The 26,868-nt window shown below is 45.7% G+C and overlaps 1 protein-coding gene across 2 annotated transcripts in view; it reads right to left on the bottom strand.

Moving 5' to 3' along the window:
* Positions 1 to 26,868, bottom strand: part of TMTC3 (transmembrane O-mannosyltransferase targeting cadherins 3) — a 570,313-nt gene that overhangs the window by 417,873 nt on the left and 125,572 nt on the right. The window lies entirely within an intron of this gene.

Below are 26,868 nucleotides of genomic sequence, written 5' to 3'. Positions count from 1 at the left end.
GATAAGATGGATGTAGTAACCACGTTTTAATCTGTTCTAAGTGAAATAATTTGAAATATAACAGAATTCATTGAAAGCCTTAGGAGTGAAGGTACGGGGAAGCAGATCTATGCCTGTAACTAATGAGTGCAGGGGAAGTAAATAAAATATTAAATTATATTTATTTTTTTGTAATCAAGCAGGAAACACAATGAATCAGTCATGGGCTAACACAAATAAAAGATGTAGTAGTCTTAATACTCAGTGACGACATGTGTCCTTTTAAACAACTTGAGACGTTACACACTCACTTGGGGATTAAGCGGTTATTTAACTCATGTCACACTTATTTTCTTGCATTGCGGGTATATGCCTGTCCTTTTGAGAAATATACTTTTAATATGGATAATAGTTGCATTGCAAAATAACAAGTTATCTAGCAAAGTGTCAGCTCAAAAGCTTGCTTTAATTTTGATAGCATGCATAATATTAATTTCGACTACCTGGTTTGAAAGCATTGTTCATACAGGATCACATTTAATGTCCTACATGTACAAAAAAACTACTCACAATGTTTGTCAATCAAATCAGGAGAATGTTGTCTGAGTGTTAAAGCTCGCTTGCATAGAAACGCCCAGATATGTAAAAGAGCCAGGACCATTAGTGCATTGTAATATTTTAAGTATCATTGTAATGTGGCACGTATACATCTCATTTACTCATGTTGTGTATACTACATATTTATATATTACACCCCAATATATCACCGAAACCAAAAGTGATTCACGAAATGTTCTTTAAATTTGTTCCGAGACCACAATTTGCCCAATTTTAAAGATGGAGGAGCCAGCCCCCGTAGATATTTATTGTCGAGAAATGACACGCCGATCGGCCTCACACACTTTGTAGTGAGGCAATTTTGTTGTATCTTCTGGCAAATGGATCAAGCCATTTGTATAATGGTTTACATTTCATTTAGGCTTGTGATTTATGACAGCCCAGTTATGAATCAATTCAGTTGACGTGTTTTGCTCAGAGTTAATTGAGATTTTTCAAGCCTTAACATCCATGTGGCCGACGGTATTGGCTGGAAGTCATACATATGTTCAATAATATGGGAATAGCTCGAACAGTCAAAAGTACATATCCTCCAATATAAGAGGAAGTATACATATTTTTCCCGAAATTTAAATACCAATATAATGTGGAACGTTTATTTTACAGGGACATTTGCTCGATTTAAAACCAGCCTGCTCTAGGTGCACTGCTTAAGCTAATGATCAGTACGATGTATTTTATTACATTTCTTTCTCAAATAACAAACATTGGACAGCTGTCAATGTTTTTGGAAGATGTGCGCCTATACTGCATTTACCTGCTCAGGTAGTTTGAACAAATGGATTACAGAAATGTTGCTTTACGGTGCTTCGATAAGTCAGTACAATATAAACACACTGCCTGCCGAACTCCAATGCCATGCATTTGAACGAACAGTGTAGGTATGGTACATCTTTTAGTATAAATTAAAGAAGGGCAAATTAAATGTAGCAGGCAAATTTAGAATGAGCTTCAAAAATACGATAACAATGAACTTGACTGAGGAACTTTACCACACGCTGTGCAGTACATCCTACTGAACCGTAGGATCTGCGCATTATTTGGACAACATAAACTAGGGGCTTGGTGCCAAGACGGATTCCGGAAGCCCCGCAGGATATATTGGCCTATAGACCAGGTAGCTCTCAGTGCCAACATAAGTTCCCCTAACCTACCAGGGAGCGAATGGTTTCTGGCAACCACTTAACATGACAACCCTGACCCCTAAGGGATTGTGGAAGCAGTACAGAACCTTTTGTCCAGTTACTCTTGCTTACTTATCTTCAGAGAAGTATACAGAGAATACACACAGTGGGACGTTTCATATATTTATTAAACCAACGTTATTCTTTTATAGACTACATGTGCTGCAATGCTTAACCCCTCCCCTGCTGATGACGGAACCGCTCCATCATCAGCTACGGTTGGGCTGTGCTGATGACGGAGCGGTTCCGTCATGGCCCGGCCGCCGCGCCTGTGCGGCGCTGATTTCGCGCCTGCGCGGCTGTTGTATTGAGCGGGGCGGGTCATGACGGAACCGCTCCGTCACCAGCACAGCTCAACCGCGGCTGGTGACGGAGCGGTTCTATCACCAGCATGCGGCCGCCCCGCCCGCGCTGTGGTGGAATAGCCGCCACAGCTAAAGGGTTAATAGACAGAAGCAGATGAAAGTGATTACAAGCACTAAAAGCATAAATAGTACATTTAGTTTTACTATGGTGCTAAAACAATGTATATAAGCTGGCATATAAAACAAGGCAGTAATTGAAAGTACTCCTACTATGCAAACCCTACTCTAAGTGTACCTAGAGTGTGTGTAGGTGTACAGCCAAGAATCCCCCCCAAGGGATGATCTAACCCCATTAATTGGAGGGAGAGAATAAAGGACCCCGTCTTGGTCACGAACTGGACACCCCTGACGAGATGTCAGGCCGCTGCTTGGTGAATTCTCAGCACGCACAGACCTCTGTTGTCAACTGGAGTAACTCTTCTGCTAATCTATCGGGATGCTCATCTTTTATACTAGAAAGTAGCCATGCGACGACGTGCGTATTGATTAGGATGTTACGGATATGTAGATAGCCCTGTCGCCCGTGGATGACATTTGTACATAGTGCGAAAAGGGACCTTATACATGATGTTTAGGGCATTGTGATATGTTGTGCAAAGCTAGATGTGTAAACAAGTTTAGTTTCAAGGTAACTAATCCAAAATTGTCGCACACGCAAATATGTGCAAAAGTTTACACCTGAGAAAATAGGACAATGTAAGAAATAAGCTGCTTCGCTACATGGGCCTAACTCGAGAATAGAACAACGCCACAGAAATAGGGTGCTCTCTGTTGAAATTTAGGTTGCAAGCTTTTTGTACCCTTTACTTATAACCTCCTGAAACAAATAAAATGAAAAACAGGAGGAAGACATTCAAGAGAAGCTTTTGTTGAATTCATTTAAGTAAGGGGCAGATAAAGATTTAGAGTTCAGTTAACTTCTCATAACAAGATTTTAATCCCCTTTTCACTGGAGCTGACAAAACTGCAAGAACCCAAGGTGTGTGTGTGTCTGCTTTCTGCATTCCTGGGGCACTGCAGTATTACAGGAAGGGTCACAGATGTGTGTTCGGGCCCCTCTCTGGTACATGTAAAGGGGGGTCCCCGTCTGAAAGAAAGGTTTTGTTACACAAACAACCAACAGTTTGTAATTCAAACTATTTTAGAAAGAAAGACTAAAAAAGCATTCTTCACTTTAAATATGTATTGTCATTAGTTCACAATACAATAATGAGTACTACAAAAGAATTTCATACAATTGTCACAAAATTGTGCCCCAATGGGAAAAAAGGAGGAGTGGGAGGGAGTGCTCGAGGGAAGGGTTAGTGGGGAATGAATGGACGCAGTTGTGAGTGATGAGTACACACAGTATAGGTAGGATCAGAACAGTTGTACAAACAAAAGCCAAATAATTTATAAAGGCATACAACGATGGATAGTTATCACAGGAAAACTTTCAACGGACAACAAGTCAGTGCTAGACTGTAAAGGGCAAGTGCCGGAAGTTGAGTAGGAGACACCGTCGACGTTTCGACCCCTGTAAGTAGGCTTGATTCAGTCCTTAAGTGGGGTCTTCATCAGGACTGGGAAGGTGGGGGGGGAGAGTGTGGGGCGGTCCATGGAATCGTGGCCGGGTTGGCTCGCGATATGAAACAGCGATGGACTGTGGTGATTCACAGGTCACTCGCCAGGGGAGTCAATCTCACCATGAACTGTGCATGGTGACAAAGCCCACAGTTTAAGGTATTACTCATCAGCTGCAGACAGCGCTGCGTGTGGGATCAAGATTAGATCGAGTCAAGGTTCTGTCTTGTGTATTCTTGTGAGAGCAGCCGGTCCGTGTCAAGTAACCGGTGCACGCGTGATGACTAAGACGCCCGAAGGGCTAGTTCGCCGGGACGCCGCACTTAATCGAAGGTCGTGTTGTTTACCGTCAGATCCGAAACTCCGCAAGGAACTGCTACGCCCATCGCTGTTTCATATCGCGAGCCAACCCGGCCACGATTCCATGGACCGCCCCACACTCTCCCCCCCACCTTCCCAGTCCTGATGAAGACCCCACTTAAGGACTGAATCAAGCCTACTTACAGGGGTCGAAACGTCGACGGTGTCTCCTACTCAACTTCCGGCACTTGCCCTTTACAGTCTAGCACTGACTTGTTGTCCGTTGAAAGTTTTCCTGTGATAACTATCCATCGTTGTATGCCTTTATAAATTATTTGGCTTTTGTTTGTACAACTGTTCTGATCCTACCTATACTGTGTGTACTCATCACTCACAACTGCGTCCATTCATTCCCCACTAACCCTTCCCTCGAGCACTCCCTCCCACTCCTCCTTTTTTCCCATTGGGGCACAATTTTGTGACAATTGTATGAAATTCTTTTGTAGTACTCATTATTGTATTGTGAACTAATGACAATACATATTTAAAGTGAAGAATGCTTTTTTAGTCTTTCTTTCTAAAATAGTTTGAATTACAAACTGTTGGTTGTTTGTGTAACAAAACCTTTCTTTCAGACGGGGACCCCCCTTTACATGTACTACCTTACCGCCCAGGTCCCCGTTACTGCTTGGGTTAAACCCTCCTACTTGTAATAAAATCCCTCTCTGGTACAGGCAGAGCTATTGTTCCCTTATTTATACAGAGTCTGTACCCCAACATTGGGAAACACTTTTCCTCTGTACCTAAACCGAATTAGGCACATGGGCACAGAAGCAAAGAGGCCCTCAGGATTTACAATGACTGTGAATGGCAAAGAGCTGCTGCACAGCCAGTGCACCTCCCAAGGGGGCCTCTGCAGGGGGTTGAGGGGAAGGGGAGTTCAAATTAACCCCACAGACATACCCATACAGGTGGTGCAGTCACTCACTAAACTCACCGGCAGAGGGTTCACAGTTCCCCTTTTAAACTGTATGACTGAATAGTGAAAGGACCAAGCGGATGCTTCAGCAGCTCCTCTTCCTTTCACTAATGCACAAGTCTGCGGTTGCCATGCAGATGGCGCATTATATGTAATAAGACACACCGTCCTGGTTGAGCACAGCGCACCTTGTTAAAGTCACACCATGGTGCAGACCGGGACAGTATGAGCTAAGTATAATACAGCCTCAGCTGTTCTTGTAGGTAGCATGTATACATCATACTGCAAGGAGTCATAGACCAGGGGTCTACAACCTTTTATGGAGTGAGAGATACTGCTGTTTAAGGCAAGTGGCCCGAACTAGTAGCACACCTGATCATTGTAAAATAGTGACCACATATGTGAACATTACACTATGAGCATCCTAAGCAGAATAACAGCAGTGACCTCCCCCTCCACCCCCAAGCAATTCAGACGAGGTTATGAACAGAAATGCCAGTGAAAATCTTTTTAATAGTAAATACCTCTACCCAATAAAATAACAGCCACAGCATTGTGAACAAGTTGGCACGAAATACATCAGTTTTTTCTTGCTGGATTACCTTGCAGTTGGAAATATCACAACTGTGCACCACACATAGCAATTAGATGGCACTGGGATTTATACATTTTGAGCAGTATGTCTAGGATGCCCTCATCCAGGGGTGGGGAAGAGAGTATAGGGATCCATTGGTCAAAGAAAATTTCGTTCTACGATGAGAGATGTTAAAAGACCATGACCCTTGGGCAGAGAAATGATACCCAGATAAGGGAAGGAGCATGTACTGGTCAGAGTGTTGGGGCCAATTGACAGGATTTATAAGGGCCTGCACTTGGGGCCACAAGACATGACGGGGGACATGGCAAAATTGTTTCGCAGGTCGAGAGAGATACAATGAGATGCAGTGCCCTCAGTGTTTCTGCTATGAGCACTGCGTCATCCACGTACCAGAGGGGTGGGAACGAGTTACCCCTAATTACTGGGACGTCCTGAGTTTGTCTACAAGTGAGGGATGGAGATCATTCACACACACAATGAATAAAAGAGGAGACAGCACACTTCCATGCCGGACGCTAAGCTGAATTTCTATTTCTCCTGTGACTTCTCCCTGTTGACTGTGTATTCTCGCCTTCATTCCCTCAAGTAAATTGGCCAAAGAATTTACTAAAACAGTGTCAAGCCGTAAGAAATAATAATGTGCCTTCATTTCCCCCCCGTTTATTTATTTATTTATTTAAACTTATAAAGCGCACAGCTACCCGCAGTGGGTTTCCCGGCGCTCAGGGACAGATTAAAGAGGAAGAACTTGCATGCTGATATTACTGAAAGGAGGCTTCAGATTACTGTTGAAAGAGCCAAGTTTCGAGTCCTTGTGGAAATGAAAAAAATTGGTTTCTGTCTTTAGGGTCAGAGGAAGAGTATTCCAAAATTTAGGACCCAGATAGGCAAAAGAGCGGCCTCCCATTTTTGCTAGCCTAAATCTGGGAATGAAAAAGTCACCACTCCCTGAGGATCTCAGGATTCGACTTGGCTTATAGGACTGGACAAGGCCCTGAAGGTATTTAGGAGCTGAGCCTTGTTTAATTTTAAAAACATGACAAAGGGCTTCAAATTTAATTCTATTCGGGATTTGGAGCCAGTGAAGGTCACGGAGTGCTAGAGAGGCCAATGTTCTCCTAGGAACGTTGCGGAGCAGGCGAGCAGCTAGGTTCTGAAGAACCTGAAGTTTTTTTATGGTTGTCAGATCGGCTCCAAGGTATAGAACGTTACCGTAGTCCAGGCGGGAAACAACCAACGCCTGGACTACCGTTCTTTGTGTGGAAGGAGGCAGCATCCACAGGATTTTTTGAAGCCATCTGAAGGTGGCGAAACAAATAGAGGCCACCTTCACAGCCTGCTGTCTCATTGTGAGTTTCTCATCGATGAGGAACCCGAGATTGCGTACTACTGTTGCAGGCAGAGATGTCATCAGTGATGTCATCAGTGATGTCACTGACCATGTCATGAATGATGTAATATGTGACATCATCAGCATTGGATTGCGGATGCGCAAAATATATAGTTAGTGCAACTAACTATATGTGGAATTTCATTGGTTTTATATCAATAAAATGTCCAGCTAACTATATAGGAGGAATTTCAATGGTTTTTTATATGTTAATTCCTAACTATATAAGGCCTGAAACCTATGGTTTTTTCAGTGAGATTTCAAGGTTTTTTAAATGCTAATTCCTAACTATATAAGGCCTAAAACCTATGGTTTTTTCAGTGAATATATATATATATATATATATATATATATATATATATATATATATATATATATATTTATTTATTTATTTTTCTTCTGAACTCCGTTCCCAAATCCGCTTTTCCAGCAAGAAAGGCTGCAGACCCAAAGCTAGTGATGAAGCTGTTTTATTTCGCGCGCACCTCCGCCATATATATATATATATACATATATTGCTCTATCAACTAATAACAAGCATTTGCAATGCAATAGGTCTCACATTTGCGAGAGTTTGAGCTATTGGCATAGTAAATGACCACCCACCTAATTTAGATGGGTGCATATATAGCATTTTTTCAATGCCTGTCACTGGCAGTAAAAAGCTTGCTGTAAAGTGCATTGAAAAGTGTTGTACGTGAAGTGGTGAGTTAGTGATGAAGTTGCAGTGTTACTAGAGAGGCCAAACACTGAATGGGCATGAAAGTAAACTTAACTATGAAGGTTGGCAATAAGATTTTGTAAACACACCGGAAAGCTATTGCAGGGAAGCTGTGTTGCTGTTTATCCTGCCCTTGTTTGGTGTTTGTATTCGGGTGGTACCAGGGCGACAAGATTGTGGAAACCACAAAGTAATGTTAATGTAAACGGTAATGTTATGATTGTGGCAGCTAGCAGCTCAGCGCTGCTCCTTCTGGCTTGGTGCTCTAGCTGAGGCTGCTAGAATGTATCGTGAATGTCTTCCCGGCACTGCGTGGCTCTCAGCTCTCGCATGGTAGTGCGGCTGCTCAAAGGCGATATCACAGGCAGGAGAGCCCCAGTCAGATTAAAGCAATACCTGGAGCCGCCGCATGATGTCACGTCCTGCTGCCGAAGGCGGGGAGTTTGCTTTGGAAGAAACTAAGCCTGTCCCAAGGGTCTGGTTTCTGGTCATCGGGCTCCGCACTCATGGTGCTCTGAACTGACTTCCCCTCATTCCGGCCGTAAAAAATGGCCTTCAATCATTGCCGGGCTGCATCACGTCAGTCATGGAGCCAGTGACCTCATTTGCAGCAATGCTAAGCTCAGGACACACTTCTGTCATTGGACAAAAGACAGGCATATGAATCATGGCAGCCGGAGGCCTCCCACTCTCTGCTTCATAAATATGTCAGTCTCCTTAGGTTAGATTATGTTCTGGGAGTCACAATCAACCTCTTGAATGTTTTTGTGTTCCAACTTCCCAGGCCAGAGTGACACCCGGCCGGGTCAGGAATCCGTGACCCTTGCACGGTTTTATGTCAGTGAGGCTCAGTAGTTGCAGAGATACTCCGCACCTACTCGTATCAAGATAAGCTTGTAGAAGAGGACAGACGCGGGACGCACTGAACAAAGGAGGCAGGGGTGGCGGTGGCTCGTGACCTGAGCCGTCCTCCCAGAGTAAATGGCACTGCAGGCTCATTGTTGCCCCATGCCTCCAATATTGTAATCCTCCGCACCTCACAGTATCTAAAGCTTCTTGCCGTGGTTTAAACTTCTAGCGCAAGTTTTCTCCACTGACTGCATTTCAGGGGCACCTCTGCAGGCACAGGGTTTTCATCCCTTCACGAAGGGATGAAAGAGGTAGCCGAATGGATTAAGAACAGCCGCCTGAAACTGAACTCAGATAAGACGGAAGTCCTCATCCTGGGATCCTCACCCGCCGCTTGGGATGACTCCTGGTGGCCCCCCGCCCTAGGCAGCGCACCCAAACCAACAGACCACGCACGCAACCTGGGCTTCATCCTGGACTCCTCCCTCTCCATGACCAGACAAGTCAACGCCGTCTCCTCGTCGTGCTTCAACATCCTGCGCATGCTGCGTAAGATCTTCCGATGGATCCCCACCGAGACCAGGAAGACGGTCACCCAGGCCCTCGTCACCAGCCGTCTGGACTACGGCAACACCCTCTACGCCGGAACCACCGCCAAACTCCAGAAGAGACCCCAGCGGATCCAGAACGCCTCAGCACGACTCATCCTGGACATCCCCCGTCGCAGCCACATCTCCGGACACCTGAGAGACCTGCACTGGCTCCCAGTCAACAAGAGAATCACATTCCGTCTCCTCACCCACGCACACAAAGCCCTACACAGCCAAGGCCCAGGATACCTCAACAGCCGCCTCAACTTCTACGCTCCCAAACGCCAGCTTCGATCGACCAGCCACGCCCTCGCCGCCGTCCCCCGCATCCAAAGAGCCACCACAGGGGGACGGTCCTTCTCCTACCTCGCCGCCAAGACATGGAACTCCCTCCCCACCCACCTCCGCCTGACCCAGGACCGCCTCGCCTTCAGGAAGCAACTCAATACCTGGATGTTCGAGCAGTAGCAGATCCCCCTCCCCCAGCGCCTTGAGACCCTCTGGGTAAGTAGTGCGCTATATAAATGCGATGATTGATTGATTGATTGGGCCACATCATGGTGAAGTTATAAGACAGGAAACAACACCACAAGCAGACGTGGTAGAGCTCAGACGTCCAGTACATAGGTATTTTTGTATGGTCCAAACCAAGGTGGCATCCTTTTAATTTAACACACAGGCTTGGCAAATTCTGAGCATTTGTAGTGCCTGCATGCCCTCTGTTACTAAGGACTGCAGTCACACAGTCTGTCTCTGGTTAATATATTTCAATTTCTGGAGCTTTGCAGGAGATTTAAGCTATTAGAGTTTCTTGTTGCTAAAATGAGTGGTATAACTTCTGATATTTATATGTTTCCCGTGTCTTCATTGCTTGCGAGAAATTGTCACTCATAGTAGTTCAAATGTCACTCAAAATTACTCTGAAATTACCAAAATGTCACTCCAACCAATCTGAAACCTTGGCAGCTATGCTCGATGGAAGCCCCCCCTCCTGCCCCCCGCAGCGCGTCTTCAGCAGAGCTAGGAAGCGGAGGCCCCCGCCGCCCCTGGACGCGCTGCAGCTCATCCCGGTTCCATTAGAGCAGTGCTTTCCAAACTTTTCATGTTGGTGACACTTTTTTTAGACGTGCATCTTTTCCCGACACGGTAATTCAGTCTAATAATTAGACACTCATGTGCATTGGGAGAACACCAGTCTCCAGCAGCATAACCCTGACAACCTGTGAGCTCTCCTCGGACCTGGCATGGTCACAGGAGCTTCTGCAGAAGATAAACACTTAAATCGTTAGACCAGGTCAGTCAACATGCTCAGTGCACAGCTGACAAATATTTTGTATGGGAACGTTATTTGAGCAACTGTCGCAGCTATGATCTGTGTGACAAAATATTTAATTGCCAGAACGCGGTAACCATTAAGTTAACATTAATTCTCCATTAGGAGAAGCAGCAGCTCCCGATATAAGCTGTGCATTTGTTCTCACTTACCGCATTCCTAACTGCATTTGAGATTTAACATGAGCTGCACCGGGTTTATTATTTACAAATGGCGCCCGAGGCGAGATTGGTTTTTGGGCATGAAATACTGCGGCGTGAAAAACAGCAGAATCAATTACCTTTAAATCTCATGTCAAGTTTGACTAAAATATTGGAAATAAATGGAGGAAGACAACGTACTTAAAAAAAAACAAACTTGTGTGAGCAGTGCATTTTATACTCAGCCACAGTGACATCTGGAAGGGAGAACGGCTGCGCGATGCTCTTCCTCTTCGGTCTTCTGCCTGCTACAGGAACATGTACTGTGTCATTAACATGTGCAGTACCATTCTGCATGTTGAGTAGACTGTCTTGTCGTGCGACACACCCACACATGGCAGCCGACACAGTAACGTGTCGAGACACAGAGTTTTGAAAGCTCTGCATTAGAGGCTGCCTGGCTGCTGGGAGCAGGCGGGGGAGAGGGGGGAGACGGCAGCGGTCACACCACACACCTGTGCAGGCAGGGCTGCAGGAGGAGCCAATGACCGCTCAGCAACGACGTCTCCTCTTTTCCCGGGGCTCCTCAGCACACGGGAGCCCCGCACCAGCCCCGCACCAGCCGGCATCATTATCCGGTCTCCCCCTTGGCACGGGAGACCGGCGGGCACATCAAAGGCTTCCCCCAGGCAGGGGAAGCGGAAACCACGTCCTCCCGGCCCCGCCCACAACCAGGCGGCGGCCATCTTGAGGCGGCTCGGGCCGCGGCGGTGATCTCGGGAGTAAAACGAGGGGTGGGCACCCTCGAAACTAAAATAAAACACATTAAAATAAAAGAGAGAAGCCCCCCACGCCCCCCCCAAAAAAAAATTCCGAAAATTTGCGCACGGGTGCGCGCTTATAGATATATAATTTGTTTCTCTTTTATTTTTCTCAGGAACCACTGGAGGGATTTACACTATTTTACCAAAAGCGTGATCTGCGTACCAGACACTACCATTTTGACAAGTTTGGTGTAATTCCCTTCAGCGGTTCAAGCTGTAGCCGTGTTTAAAGGTCCCATGGAAATTAACATGGGGAAAACACGTTTTGGGACCCCCTTTTTTCTCAGCCCCCACTTGACGAATCCCCCCCAAACTTTCAGGGAAGGAGCGGAGCGGAGCGAGCCATCTTCTTTGAGAAATTTGCGAAGATTCATCAACCAGCGCCAAAGTTATTCCCAATAGAATGTTGGGGATTTCCTATGGAAACTAGGTCCTAACTATATAAACCTACTGGCTACCGCCAGTAGGTAATATATATATATAACTGAAAAGAGGGGGCATTGCCGTGAGGCGTGCCAGAGAAAGTCCGGACCCAAAGCGTAGCAGGGGCTTACGTAATGCGCTTCTGGCCTGTGCAGACAATATCACCAGAAACCTCCCTCCAAAGAAGAGGCAGAAGCCCGAAGGGGAACAGTTCAGAGAAGCTTTAACCAATTGGTACAGCTCCAGTGGCGCCGAATGCTTCCTCAGCGCCCAACACTCGAATGGTATTTGAGGTATATTCGTAATATATATATATATATATATCCAAGCAATTCCTCAAACCTCCACACAAAGTGACGAAAGAAGGAGACGGACCCCACGGCTTCAGGCAAGATGTTTTTTAGGTCTCGCGACCTATCGATGTGCGCAAGCGCATCGAGTGGATCGAGAATTCAAATGGCGAAAATCTTCTTCAAACCACGGGCTTTCAGCCCCGCGGTTTTCATGAAGTTCACGTGAATCACGTGAGCAAACAAGCACGCGCATTCAGGGCCAGCTCAGCACATCAAAGGGCTTCTCCTCCCCTAATTATTCATGGCCGGCCGCAGGCCGGCCGTACTTTCAGTTTCCCGAAAGGGCTTCTCCTCCCCTAATTAGGGGAGGAGAAGCCCTTTGATGTGCTTCACACCGTGTCGCATTTCTCCTCCCCCCTCCCCTTCTCTGCCTTCCCTCCGTCTTGTCACCACATGCTTTCAAGTCCGGCCTTTCACCATTCCGTGGTTGATAAACTGTCTGCCACTGAGCTAGCTGGGTAAGAATGCCTGTTTTCCTAGCGCCTGGAGGCATTTCCGTTTGTGGTGAGCAAGGCTGTAATGTTTGTATATGGTAATATCGGCCATGTTCAGTGTTTGTAATACATTCAGACGAGAGTACGGGTGCTTGTAAATTCTAAAACCATTTTGTAACCCGGCGGCTGCAACAGTGACAGTATACGAGTGCTGACACTTCTCAGCCGGATTGCAATAAATGTACATGAAAAATTAAAGTACTGGTTAAACTCAAGAGCTCGTGAGTTTTTTAAACAGAGAAAGGCTCTTCTGCGCGGCTTTTAACAGGATGTCTGGGTCGAGGCACTGTTACTCAGAGTAGCGACGTTGCTGATTTGCAAGCACTGGCACTTCAAGGACAGGTTTCACTAACATATATGGAAATACCTGAATTTCTCTGCCGCGCTACGTCCATATTAGTGACAAACTGGAAGCACCATTTCTCAGTGGGTCTTGAGTACTGATAATGCATAGCACTGACGCTTCTCGGCTGGTTGGCAGTACTGATAATCAGGACCACTGGAATTATGCGGCAGGAGAGGGCCGCATTATGCAGCAGGTTTTGGTAAACAAAGCAGCAAGAAAGGGAAAATTATCTAGCATAATGCGGCACATTTTTTAATAGTTTGATTGAATTATTTTGCCTCTTTTTAAACTTGGTAACACTGTTTTGTCTGTACATTAGTTGCACTTCTTCTGTACCAATTCAATACCCATACATAGCACTAAGCAACAGAAAGCTGACCATTCCAGCTTTGCCAAGGGCCTTCCTCTGCGCTGCAACACGTGGCACTGCATTTTTAGTAACGTTTAAACCGTTAGAAGTTAAATCGACATTTTGTACGGGGCTAAAATCTGCACATTATGTGGCACATAGTGGACTATGTGGCAAATGTGGTAAATCTATAATTATGTGAAAATCGAAATCGCATAATTCCAGTGCCCTGCTGGTAATATATGTGCTCTGGCACTTTTCAGTTAGTTAGCAGTACTAATAATGTACTAGCACTAGTACTTTTCAGTTGGGTAGAAGAACTGCTAATATACAAACACTGGCACTTCTCAGCTGGTAAGCAGTACTGATAATATACGAGCATTGGCACTTTACAGTTAGTTGGCAGTACTGCTAATACACCAGCACTGGCGCTTTTTAAGTTGTTGGCAATACTCATAATTTAAAATCAGTGGTGTTTCTCGACATGTTTGGATACTGGTAATATACGAGCACAAGCACTTCTGGGCTGGTGTGCATACTGATAACATGCGAGCACAAGCATTTCTAGGCTGGTGTGCATACTGATAACATGCGAGCACTTCAGGCTGGTGTGAATACTGATAACATGCTTGCGCAAGAACTTCTAGGCTGGTGTGAATACTGGTAACATGCGAGCACGAGCACTTCTAGGCTGGTGTGCCTACTGATAACATGCGAGCACCGCACTTCTAGGCTAGAGTGAATACTGGTAATATGCAAGCACTTCTATGCTGGGTTATAATGCTGAAAATATACAAGCACTGATATGCGCTGGGTTGTAGAAAAGGACACTGGCACTTCTTGACTGAGTTGTAAAACTGGTAGTACACGAGCACTGGCACTTCGCAAAGGGTTAGGATACTGGAAACATGCCAGCACAAGCTTGAGTATCTGCTTATTTTCTTTCCAAACACCGCCTGCAAGTGGCTTAGCACAGGTGTGTTACAGGGTATTCGGCTGAAAGGCGCTCGCCTTTACAAGCTGCACTTAGGAGACAGGCCATCCCCGCTCGCCGCTATACAAATATTTACAGGCCCGAGGCCCGATATAAAAGCCCCGGAGCACCTTCCGCTAACGGACAGGGAGAGCTGCCTCACACTGTCCCGATCACCCGACTCACAGCTCACGGCTGCCTGGCTTTGATCAGCGCAGAATGAAACTCGAGTCTCTTTTTATACCTCGAGCGGCTCCACAATGCGCCCTTGTACCTCCAGCCACTTCGGTTGCAGTGTTATTTCTTCCCCGATACAATAAAGTTCATATTAAACAAGCACTGGCGTTGCCAATAGGTCTCGCAGTAGGAAAGTTGGAGCTATTGGTTTTGTAAATGACAAAGCCCTTTATGTTTTGAAAATGAAAAAAAAAAGGCATTGTTATTTGCAATTGTAATGGCTCCAACTTTCCTACTGCGAGACCTATTGGCAACGCCAGTGCTTGTTTTATTTGGAACCTTTCAAGCGACGCATTTCAAGTAGCAAGTACTCTTGATCACACACCTGTTTAGCGGTCAGCTTGCTTTTTTAATGCTGTGTTTCCCTGACCCCTCCTATGGGCCACACCTCCTAATGTGCATCACATGACCTGATTCATGAACATAGAGATAGTGCACATTACAAATGGGATATGCTGAACGACCTCTTGCGTTCTATTCAAGTCTACAAATTTGCCTGAAAAAATGCATATATCTTAATCAAACAAATTGCATTATTTTCACTTAAAATGACTGTCCCATAATTTTATAATGTTATAAAATCACATGATTGCACAAATTTCAATGACGTCCATCTTTTACAAATATCTTGACTGCATGAATACAGATACCAACAAGTATATAAAGTGACTAGTGCTATATTTTACGAAATAACAATATATTCAATATATTGCTGATCGTCCTTATCCACAATTATCATAACTGCATGAATGCAGATACCAATAGGTATATAAAGTGACTAGAACTATTGGTTGCGAACTGGTGATTGAAAAAATATTATACTAATCATGAATCATGTGAGTCATGTGAAAATCTGAATATTTGTGGTGAAGCAACACCCTGTTTACCCACGAGCTTTTATCCTATATATTTATTCAAAATTTTAAATTATTAAATTTTGTACATCATAAATATTAAGACCTATTTACATAATTTTTATACTTAAAACCAAAGTATAAGTGCTGATCTGTACATGTGCATATTAGTGAGTAACAAACAAATGAAAACACTAAGAAAAATAGGAAACTGATGCAAAAAAATGTTGAACTGTACACAATGCTTAAAAAAGATAGGAATTCTCATACACACGTTTGTAATTCATGTAATATTTAGGTGCATTAATTTCATATAATGCCCTCGATATGTGCATGTGTATGGCTCTATGGGTTTCTATAATTGACACAGGTTAACGATCTAGATCAAAAGTACACAGAGTTTCCAGGACTATTAGATATTCTCATAAACTTGCTACGAACCAGTGCTGACAATTTAGGGGCATTTATATATTCCTTTTTGAAAATGAGGACGATGATAGAGGAGCTCCATGAGGCGGATAGGGTAGTATGTGAAAGACCACTGAAGATAATTGTGAGGTGCGGGCCCCTAAGGATACATTATGTTTGATTACATTGATGGGGTCACCGTCAGGACCCCGTGCCTTGTCACCCGAGCTCCGATGGATCGCAACCTCACCTTCCAAATGTGCCACAAAAATGTGCTCAACTTAAAAGTGGCTCCTAGATATGGAGCAGCATAAATTCCCTTAAAATGTTCCTCCAAATTGCTACGGGTGATATGCCAAGAAATTGTGGTTGAGGGCCTGAAACTGGATTTGAGTTTCATCTGTACATCAGTTTCTGAAAACACACATATTTTCCTATAAAATACCACTTTCCATAGTGGGCAAACAAACTAAAATTTCCAGAGGAAAATCCTCTTCTGAAAACCATATTTCCCCTTAAAAATATCATTTTTCATTTTTAGCAAGTGCACAGTCCCTAGAGATTGGCTGGTCATCTTTATTCAGTACTCAGGTGTACAAATGCCTTGAATGGACAGAGTCTCAGTTAAATACCCAGGAATTATAATCTTAGTCCATGGATGCTCAGCACAACATTGAGATTAACGTTAATATGCTAATAATGCCCACCATTATGGCAGAGTCACCGCTGTGCCAAGGCTGGACACCATAATGTTCTGGATGTCCACTATATATCAGTCATGGCCATTAATATGCAACAGTTGCCACCATTATTTCAGGGATGGATAAAAGTAGGGCAGTAATGACCACCAATGTGCCGAAATTAGGCCAAGAATGCCCACAATGCATCAAGTATAACCATTATTATGCCATCACTACTACTATGCCAAGAATGGACACAATTGTGTCAGAGATGAACCCCTTATGATGGGGCGGTATCTTAGACCTTTGGTGGTCCTTAACACAAAGCATAGCTTCCAGGGACCAACAATTTTTATATGAGGAGGGACACAATGTAACACAAATACACACAAATAAGTGTGCACACATGTATATGCTCAGACAAATGCACATAATGGTGTTCATTTTAGCAGCTATGGAACCATACCCTGCCCTCGTCAGGTCTTGGGCTGATCATGAACCCAACTAACATTTTCACTCTGGCTCCTGTAGTCCTATATGTTGATGGATCAACAGTGGTTACTGATCAGGCTTCTGCTGGCACTCTTCTTTCATGTCCCACTGTTCTCACATATGGTGTGACTGATCGAGCAGGGCCTACAACATGGGCAATCTCTTAGTGACTTCGCTAAATTGAGAGTAGAGACAGATGGGCATGTGGCATAGCCTATAGGCCAACACAGGGTATGCTTGAATATTATCATGAGGCAATGTCATTTATTTGGCTGTCTGCCTCTATAAGGACCTTGAGATGAGTGGTGCTACCTTCTTTATATGCATGCACAGACCCTCGGAGTGAGGGACTGGGCTTGGTTTCACCTCTGTGAGCTACTTTGAGGGTGCTTGTGGGCTACCAGGAGCTCCCTGTCATGGACACCTAACAGGCTGCATTTGCAAGCCATCCTTTACTGTACAGACTGTTATTACATAAGTATAACCAGATGTAAGGCAGAACATTTGTTTTAGTCATTGAGAAGCAGGTCCTTTTCAAAGTACCAACTAGACTTACCTCACCTTAATTTTAAAATTTTTCCTTCGAGTGATTTAGTTGGTAAACAACTCAAACATGTGGGTAACTAAAGTGTAGTTTACAATAGTTACTATACATTCTAGATGTTCTTTTTATACTCACATTTATGACACTAGTTATGTATAGCACTTACACATTTAAGAGACTACTTCATAGCACTAATACAAACATAACATGATCAAAATCCTCTCAGTGTGTAAAACTGCACTCATGTCCCACGGTAGTCTTCCACAATGCATCATAAAGAAGAGCATTTGACACGATATGTCATTATTGATAACAACCTGCTGAGTTCCAAATGTATAGGATATCACCAGTGCCGGGATTTTTTATAGCAAACTTTGTATTCCTTTGCATTCCTTTGCATTACTTGCTGTTTTGTTAGATGTACAGCACTATTGAATGATTTTAATTTCATTAATTCTTTTTAAATGCTTGCCGTTTTGCCTCAAATATTTACTATTTGTAATAGCTGGCATATGAGCATGAAAAACATATTGCAAATCATATTTTAATGTCCATTTGAACGCATTGCGGTTTGTATCTCAGCTACAACTGCAGCAGGTGGTTATGATATGGTTGCAAAAAACCTTACAGTTAGGAAATTACAAGACTGTCTTTGTTAATTACATTACCACCTATTTTTCTAGAAAGGCATGCTGGTTGGGTGTTCAGCATTAGCTGAGAAATCTAAAGGCTTTTGGTCAGCTTAGACTCGGGTGCACTGCCTGTTCATGCGCACAGCGGTTTCAAATGATATTATTACAGGTGCAAATCGGCGAGTGGACAAACCTTAAACCACTCTGACTAAGTGGACAAAACTTTGCCACTTGACAAACTGAGAAAGGGGGTTGCCGATGCACTCAAATACAGTGATTAGATTGTTAGGTAACAATACAACAAAATTATAACAACATAAATGGCAGAAGTAATCCAACAGAACTCCAAAGAAGGGTAACTCGTGGAGTCTTTATTGCAGTACACAGCCAGCCGACACGTGTTTCATCGCACTCGCGATTCCTCAGGGCTAGATGGCTGTGTCAAAGTCAGAAGGTCGCTCAGCTGGTGATAATTCCGACCCAGCTGGGCCCCTGACCGAAATACTCCGATCTTAACACCCTTTATCTCTTCATTGTCTCTTATTTTTGCAAGTAGTGGTTCTAGTGCCAGTAGGAAGAGGCCTGGTGACAGTGGGCATCCTTGCCTGGTCCCTCTCCCTAGTAGGAGTGGTTCAGATGTGCTTCCGGTCACTACTATTTTAGCTCTTGGTTTGTTGTATAGGGCCATTGTCATTGCTATGTATTTTTCTCCTAATCCGAATTTTGTCATGCAGTTCCTTAGGAAGGGCCACGAGACTCTGTCAAAGGCCTTCTCCGCATCCAGTGCTATCATGACAGCCTGTTCGTTGCTCTGTGTTGTGTGGTTGATTAGGTGGCATAGCAGCCTTGTGTTGTCTTGTGACAGCCTGTGTTTGATGTATCCCACTTGTGAGCTGTGTATGATGCTTGGTAGGATTCTGTTTAGTCTGTTAGCGAGCACTTTTGCATAGATTTTGCAGTCCACGTTTACGAGCGATATGGGTCTGTAGTTTTTCGGGAATTGGGGGTCTTTCCCATCCTTGGGTATTATTGTGATGTTGGCCTCCCGCATGGTGTTTGTCATCTCACCTTTTTGTATGCAGGCGGTGTATGTGTCTGCTAGTATTTCCTTGATTTGTGGGGCGTAGGTCTTGTAGAACCTGGTGGAATACCCGTCTGGCCCTGGTGCTTTGTTGTTTTTTAGCTGGTTGATTGCGGTTTCTATTTCTTCTACCGTTATGTCTGCCTCTAAGGGGGCTTTCTCTTCCTCCTTGAGCTTCGGTAGATTGACTTCTTTGAGGAATGAGCGGCCACCGTCTTTGCTCAGGTTTTTGTCCTCAGAATATAGTTCTTGGTAGAAGTCTCTGAAGGCCTCCAGTATGCCCTTGTTTGTTGTTTGCGGTTTGTTGTTTTTGTCTGTTATTGCTGCTATCGTGTGTTGTCTTTGCTTCCCCTTGAGGTAGGACGCTAGCTGTTTCCCCGCTTTGTTCGCCCTGCACAGGTTCACTGACTTAAATTTTGTTAGCCACGAACCTGCTCGTTCACTTAGGATTTTATTCAGTTCGTACTTTTGGATGGCAAGGGGCGTGGCTTGGATGGCAAGGAGGCAGCAGACCTGAGTCCGGAGCTCCCGACCCCCTGAGACAAATAACGGCGAGCAAAGACACAGAAATGCGAGGATACACCCAAGAAACATAGGCGGACGTGCATGAACAGCCGGGGCACCCGATACGATCTCTCTCGAGCCTGCGAAATACGCTGAGGAGAGGCACGGGGCTGAAAAAGCTGCTGGAGGGACGGAACCGCTAAGCACAAGATGGCGGCGAGCCACTAAGAGGAAACAGCGACCACCGATATCCCCAAGTAAGAGCGCTCCCGCAAGCCGGCAACTGAGAAACCCTCAGGCGAGCGTACCCCCCCCATGACCCAAACTCCAAAACCAGCGAAGGGCACCAGCACAGCAGGAGGGGGGCACCAGGGAAGTGGCGCGGAAGGCGGCCATCTTGGTGAAGTAAACAACAGCGCTGAACAACCAGGCAGAGGGAGCGTAGGGAAGACACCAACCCCCTACACCAAACGCAGCTCCAGCCCGGCGAGATCGGCGAGCACTGAAAGCGACCCACGAGCGCCAAAGCGGCCGACTGCAGAGGAGAGGGACAAATACAGAGCGCTAAAGAAAGGCGCCACATTGGTTAGGTCAGCGAAGCCACACCCCTGAGCCGATAGAGACTATAGTAATTATAGTGCGCAACGCACCGGACAGAGGGAGCGTGAATAGGAAAATCAGCCACCCGACACCAAAAGGAACGCCCAGCCCGGCAAGCGCTAAGACGACCGGGTGCAGAAAGGAAAGCGAAGGCACTGGGCGCGAAGGCAGGCGCCATATTGGTGAGGTCAGACCTCCGATCATCAGAACAACACCGCGCCACAGGGTAGCACAGCTACAAACAACAACAACAAGCCCCTGAGGTGCCGTCTGGAACGCCTAAGCCACCACCAGCGCAGCTGCGACTGCAACGCCCGGCCACTAGGGCGGCGGCCATCTTAGTAGGGGGCTGCTAACGTATAAGCGGAAGCCCAACCACGCAACACTGCCTCGAGGCGGACGCACTTCGAAGCCCAGACAGGGGAGGGCTACAAAACGAGAGGCACCGAGCAAAGGGGGAAAAGAAACAGCTAAATCACCAACGGTAGGAGGAGACAGGTAGTGCAAACCGAAGCCAGGGGGCAGCGCCAACCAAGGGGAACAGCGGCTCAGTGAGTCTAAGGAGACACAGCTGAAGGCGCATAATAGCGCAAGGCTCACAAGACAAGACCACCCCTGCCAAAAGAAGACACACGCGCTCCAACAAAACCCTAGGAGGCTGACACAAAGAGAAATAAAGAGGATTAACCCCCCAGTAGGCTGGCGGAAGCCAGGACAAAGACTAGAGTGGTCAAGTGGCCACCCCGCTTCAGAGACTGCAATTTGTCAACTGTGCCGATCCAAAGGAAGAAAGAGGACGAAGGACAAAAAAAGACACCGACAAAGCGACAACCAACTGAAGTAAGACCTCAAACACACCAAGTCAGGAGGGGTTTTGACGTAATGGCTGGGAAGGAAGGCGGTTTGGTCACAAATGTCCAGAAGAAGAACAAAAATGACCCGACGGCATCACCGGCGAAAGAGCGCGAAGACCTGAGCAGCGAAACAACTACTCTGGACACACTATTAAGGAAAATAACAGAAGGCAACGACCTAGCGAAGGCAACGAAAAAAATAGTAGACAGCATACAAATGGAACTAATCGCGATAAGAGCCGAGCAAAGCAGAGCCAATGGCAGAATAGACGAGGCGGAAAAAAGAATCAGCAACCTAGAAGACCGCGCAAACATAACACACAAAGACCTAGGTCTGGTCATAAAAAGAACAACAGCCCTACAAAGATCGATGGCCGAGCAAGAGGACAGAAGTCGCAAAGGAAACATAAGACTGCTGGGTGTACCGGAGGAGGAAAATGATGCCCCAGGGGGGTGCGCCAGGATGCTGGAGGACATGATCCCCCAACTAACAGGCCTCACTTTCGAGAGACCGCTCGAGCTCGTCAAAGCATACCGCATCCCAGCAAAGAAACAATCGAACAGTAACACCCCTAGACCAATAATATGCAAACCACTACGAGAGAACCACACAGAGGCAATCTTCGCAGTAGCCAGGAAAGGCAAGCCAATGGCGATCAACGGGAAGAAAGTAACAATCACGCAGGACCTATCAAAGCTGACGGTGGAAGTGAGGAAGGGCTTCCTAGCCCAGCGGGAGGCCATGCGGAAAAAAAACATCACCTTCTCTTTCGCAGGCCCGTCAAAACTGAGGATCTCTGATAGACTCGGGAGCAGAACTTTTGAGGACCCCAATGACCTGCACAGGTACCTACAAGGACCAACCCCAGAAGAGATGGAACACCAAAGCCCAGGAGCAAAAAGGAGAGCATCGACAGACGAGGCCGAAGAAGAGGCCATATGACAAGGGCGAACCGTGGACTACACGCAAACTAAGGCCAAGACACGCACATAGGAAGAGACAATGTCCGCAACCAGCTTATCAGCTCTAAAAGCACAATCATGAGGCCGGGGACAAGCCTCAACAACCACTACCTCGAACCTTAATCAACGATCTACCTCGAGAACGCACAATCCGACCAACGTTCCTACCTCATCGCTGCTAATTACAAGAGAGACAATGACGACCAACAGCGACCATATCCTTTTACTGTATCCTGCAAAGACATTGACTATCTTGGGGGGGAGGGAAGTGTGAGGATCCTTGCTGTCACACACCCAATTTTCTACAGGCGGAGGGAGGGGGGAGGGAGGGAAGGGGGGGGGGCAGACGGGGCGGGGGGGGCAGGCAGGCATAAAGGCGAACGAGATAACAGACATTTGCACAATGCATAACTACTTTTGGTTTCTTTCCCACACTTTTCTCTACTCCTACTCCCACAGCTTTTTCCTACCCCTACTCCAACCCAGCTCACTGTTCCCCCGGGGGGGGGAAACCTGTCAACCGGTGACAACGGAAGCAGGCATCTCCAAATCCAAAAGAGAAGCCGACAGAACCACCAGCGGCAACAACAAACCACCATGACAAACCAAACACCGGTGAATCTATCCACTAACCTTAAAGCCATCTCCATGAACGTCAAAGGCCTAAACCACCCAGTCAAACGCAGGAAAATACTAGAACACCTGGCAAAACTCAAGGGGGACATCTACACGCTACAGGAAACCAAGCTCTCTCAGGAGGAGTCCAAACGGCTCAAGGCCAGATGGATAGGCGACATCATATGCTCACCTGCCAACGGAAAGAAGAGAGGCGTGATAACAATCCTAAGCAAAAAGGCCAACCTCACCATCCAAAAGACAAAAACAGACGAGGACGGCCGCCTGCTAATAGCAAGTGTCCAAAGAGGAACCGACCGAATACACGTGGTGAACATCTATGGGCCTAACTCCGAAGATAAAGATTTCTGGCAAATGATAGACGGCGAACTCTCAGACCTGCCACAGGAAGACCTGCTAATCGTAGCTGGCGACCTGAACAAGACAATGGACCAAGCAACGGACAGACACCCAAGCAGGCCAAGCCACAACTCTCCAGGCAGCAACACCCTTAAAGAACTATGCGTCAAACACCACCTAGCTGACCCGTGGAGGCTACAGCATCCCACAGCGCGGGAGTACACCTTCTACTCACACCCGCATAACTCCTACAGCAGGATAGACTACATACTGATGTCCAACAACCACACGCACCTAATTGAGAATACGGAGATAGCCCCAATAACCGTCTCTGATCACGCTCACATATCCCTCACCCTCAATGGCAAACACAACGAGAGCGTGACCAGAAGGTGGAGACTAAATGACGACATCCTACAGAACAAAGAGAATGTTAAAGAAGTAGAGGAGGCACTTAAGAACTACCTGGAAGACAATGACAACGGCGAAGTGGGGAAAGACACCATCTGGGAAGCGCTCAAAGCAACACTGAGAGGCAAGCTGATAAACATCAAATCAAGGATGAACAGAAGTAAGAACAAAAAGATCTCAGAGATAGAAGAGGAAATAGCAGCACTGGAGAGGGGCCACCGCGCGAACCTAACCGACAAGAACACACTCACCACGCTCACGAGAAAACAAACTTTCTAATGGGACGTGTCAATACAATATTCATATATCCATACAGTGATTCATTTGTGCCGAGGTTGCCGGTGGGACCCCTCTGCCACTCATTTTTGGGGACTGATAATTTTTTTTTACTCAACAGACTTTGATCCAGAGCAAGAGAGAGAAAAGCACACAAGGGGGAGAGAAGGAGGAAGAGGAAAAAGAAATGACAAATGCAGAAATCAGAGGTGAAAAAGAACCTTCAGCAGCGAGAAAGAGAGGCAGGGAGTGTCTGATGGTGGATTAAAAGGCAAGAGGTGGAATCAGAAATAAGCAGCCTCGTTATCTAGCATCCCGGCCTTCGATAGCGCCAGCTGTGGGCTTCTGAACAAAATTTGGGGATCCGGCACTTATTCTTTTACAAATTAAGCACTGCATACATGCATAGTCCTATTTAGGCCTAACTATTAGCTAGAGAAACAAATGAGAGATATAAATAAGCGATAGTTTATTAGGACTTACCTTGGGCATTACCAAATGGCACATTTTAGTGAAGTGGTTGAGTGTCCCAGCTGGGTGCGGAGTAAGCATTTACCTGAAAGCCAGTAAACTAATAGAAAGATACAGTTAAAGGGTAGCTTAGGAGTTAAAAGTATAGACCTTGGCAACTGGAGTTAGAGGCAGAACAGTGGCGAGATTACAGGATAATAATTTAATGGTAGGATAGGATTTTATTTTAATTCCTCTCTTAAATGTGATGTATAAAGTATCCTTACTCACTTCTCGGAGAATGCTGTTCCACATCTTGGGTGCTGCCCTTGGGGTCACTCTCTAATTTGGGGGATTTCAAGCACCAGGGTTTCGTTTCTTGACTTTCTATTTTCGATATGATAGACCTCCGTCTTTATTAGTACACTTAATATTTCATTGGTCCCTTATTTATTTTCACTAGTGTAACATGACGTGTGTGGGTGTGTAACATAGTTGACTGCACTTCACTTTCAAAAGTCCACAGTCCACAGCACACCTCGCATTCATTGCTTGGGGGCCTAAATAAATAACAAATCCAAAACATAAAAAAGTATTGCAAGGATGTGTATATACCAGGTAGGCAGGCTGCAAAAAACTTAACTTGTTGTGGTGCAATGTCTGACCTCTCTGACTGGCTTCCTGGGTCTGTGTCTTTAAAAGCCTTGCACCCCCAAAAAGTGGACTTCGAAATCTCCCCTTTTACATATGCTTGCGATTCTTTCATGTAAGCCTTGTAAGGTGCGAGAGTTGTGCACACTGAACATTATTATGATCAACTAGAATGGGGGCCGGGGCGTTTGTTCCCTTTTGTGACCACACCTAGTGACCATGTGATGAAAACTCTATTATGTAGACTGCTCCCCTTTCTCACACATACGTAACAGTACCCCGCCCCCAACAAACACACACACTCTCAACCCCACAGAGGAGCTGACGGGAGGGTCCCCTAAATATGTCGTAAGGACGGATCCTTTCTTGGTCGGTTTAACCCTGCCCTGCAACCTGCCTCCCCCCCTCCCCTTCAGCACGCTCAGTATCGCTCAGACACCCCGAAATCCGCTTCAGCAGGGCCACCACTTGTTTTGGTACGTCCCCAAATATACGAAGGATTATGCTAACTTCTGCCGATCCGCAGCAAGTCCCGTCTGGTGTTGAGACCCGTTCGGTGGACAGACGTACAAATTAAATATATGAGCCAGGTGACGGACTACAATAAATCTATTGATTGTGTATATTAAGCTATTACCCCTCAGAGCCAGACAGCCCGATGGCATTCTTTTGCAGCGTGTCGCAAACGCGCTTCCTCTCCTCGTCCTCAGTTGTTAGTGCTATGTATTATCAATACAACTAGATACAGTCTTTGGAGATGAGCGAAACCCTCTGGTGGGATGAGGCGTGCTGGACGCCCAAGGGGCCAGCGGTGCAAGCCGGCAAGGCAGCTCAACTCGCGAATCCACTCTTAATATCCTGGTTGTCTTTGCAAAGCAGGTTATCATGACACCATTAACCAGGAGGACCATAGTTGTATTTTTCGGAGTTGTGGGGGGGGGTTTGGTTGGAGAGGAGGGGGGTATGGGAGCTCTCCATCTGCTATTTCTACGCATTGAAATGCTGCACCCTGACGAGAAAAGATCAGTAGCTGTATGGCGGCAGTACTGTTATATATATATATATATATATAAAAGATTTTTCAACGCTGCCCAGGGAGATTGTGCTCTGGAGGTGTAACGGAAGCAACTTTGCCGTGCTAGGGTCGACAAAGCGCTATACAACAAAGCAACCTTTCTTGTTTAAATTGTCAACCTTTGTGCATTGATAATTATAACGGAAACATGACATGGTCTGATTTTGAAAGGGAAGGCGACTTATGAGTGAGAAAGTAAACAGGCGCTCGATAATGCAATTTTCACTAAAACGAGCGGAGTTTGTTTCCTAATTTACTGATGTGGATGCTCTGCTCTAGACAGAATGCACCATCACTACGTCACCAACACAAACATATATGCAAAAACCAACTAAAGCCCCTGTCAGGATGGCAAATGTTGTGAACCTATCGGACACTGCTGGAAACACTTGGCAAATCTAGGGAAAGATGGGACAATATATTTTTTCTGTGGAGGATGAACTAAGGGATCAGTTTTTAATCTGCCAAAGGTGAGCGACCTCCCCCGACACACACACACGCGAACACACACAAAAAACGCAAATTTACTCTCAAGCGATGTTTCCGGTCGGGCATAAAAATAAGTACTTTTATATGTTAATATCAGAAAAAAACGTTTGGGATGGACAGGGTAGCTAGAATGCTTTTATGTAACTGGTGCTCCTATATAGCGCTCCAACACGTTCTAGTCGAGTTTGCGCTATAGAAAACTTAAAAAAGTCTATCCAAAGTCAATCGGACGTCTGGGGAAGGTGGTGCGTGGGATGTATCTGGTCAGTATCATCCAGTGATATTCTGTTTCACGACCCCAACCTCTCCCTGCCACCTCCC

The sequence above is a fragment of the Lissotriton vulgaris genome, chromosome 1_1 (assembly GCF_964263255.1).
Source record: "Lissotriton vulgaris chromosome 1_1, aLisVul1.2, whole genome shotgun sequence".
NCBI lineage: Eukaryota > Metazoa > Chordata > Amphibia > Caudata > Salamandridae > Lissotriton > Lissotriton vulgaris.
This window is presented reverse-complemented; position numbering and strand designations above follow the sequence as displayed.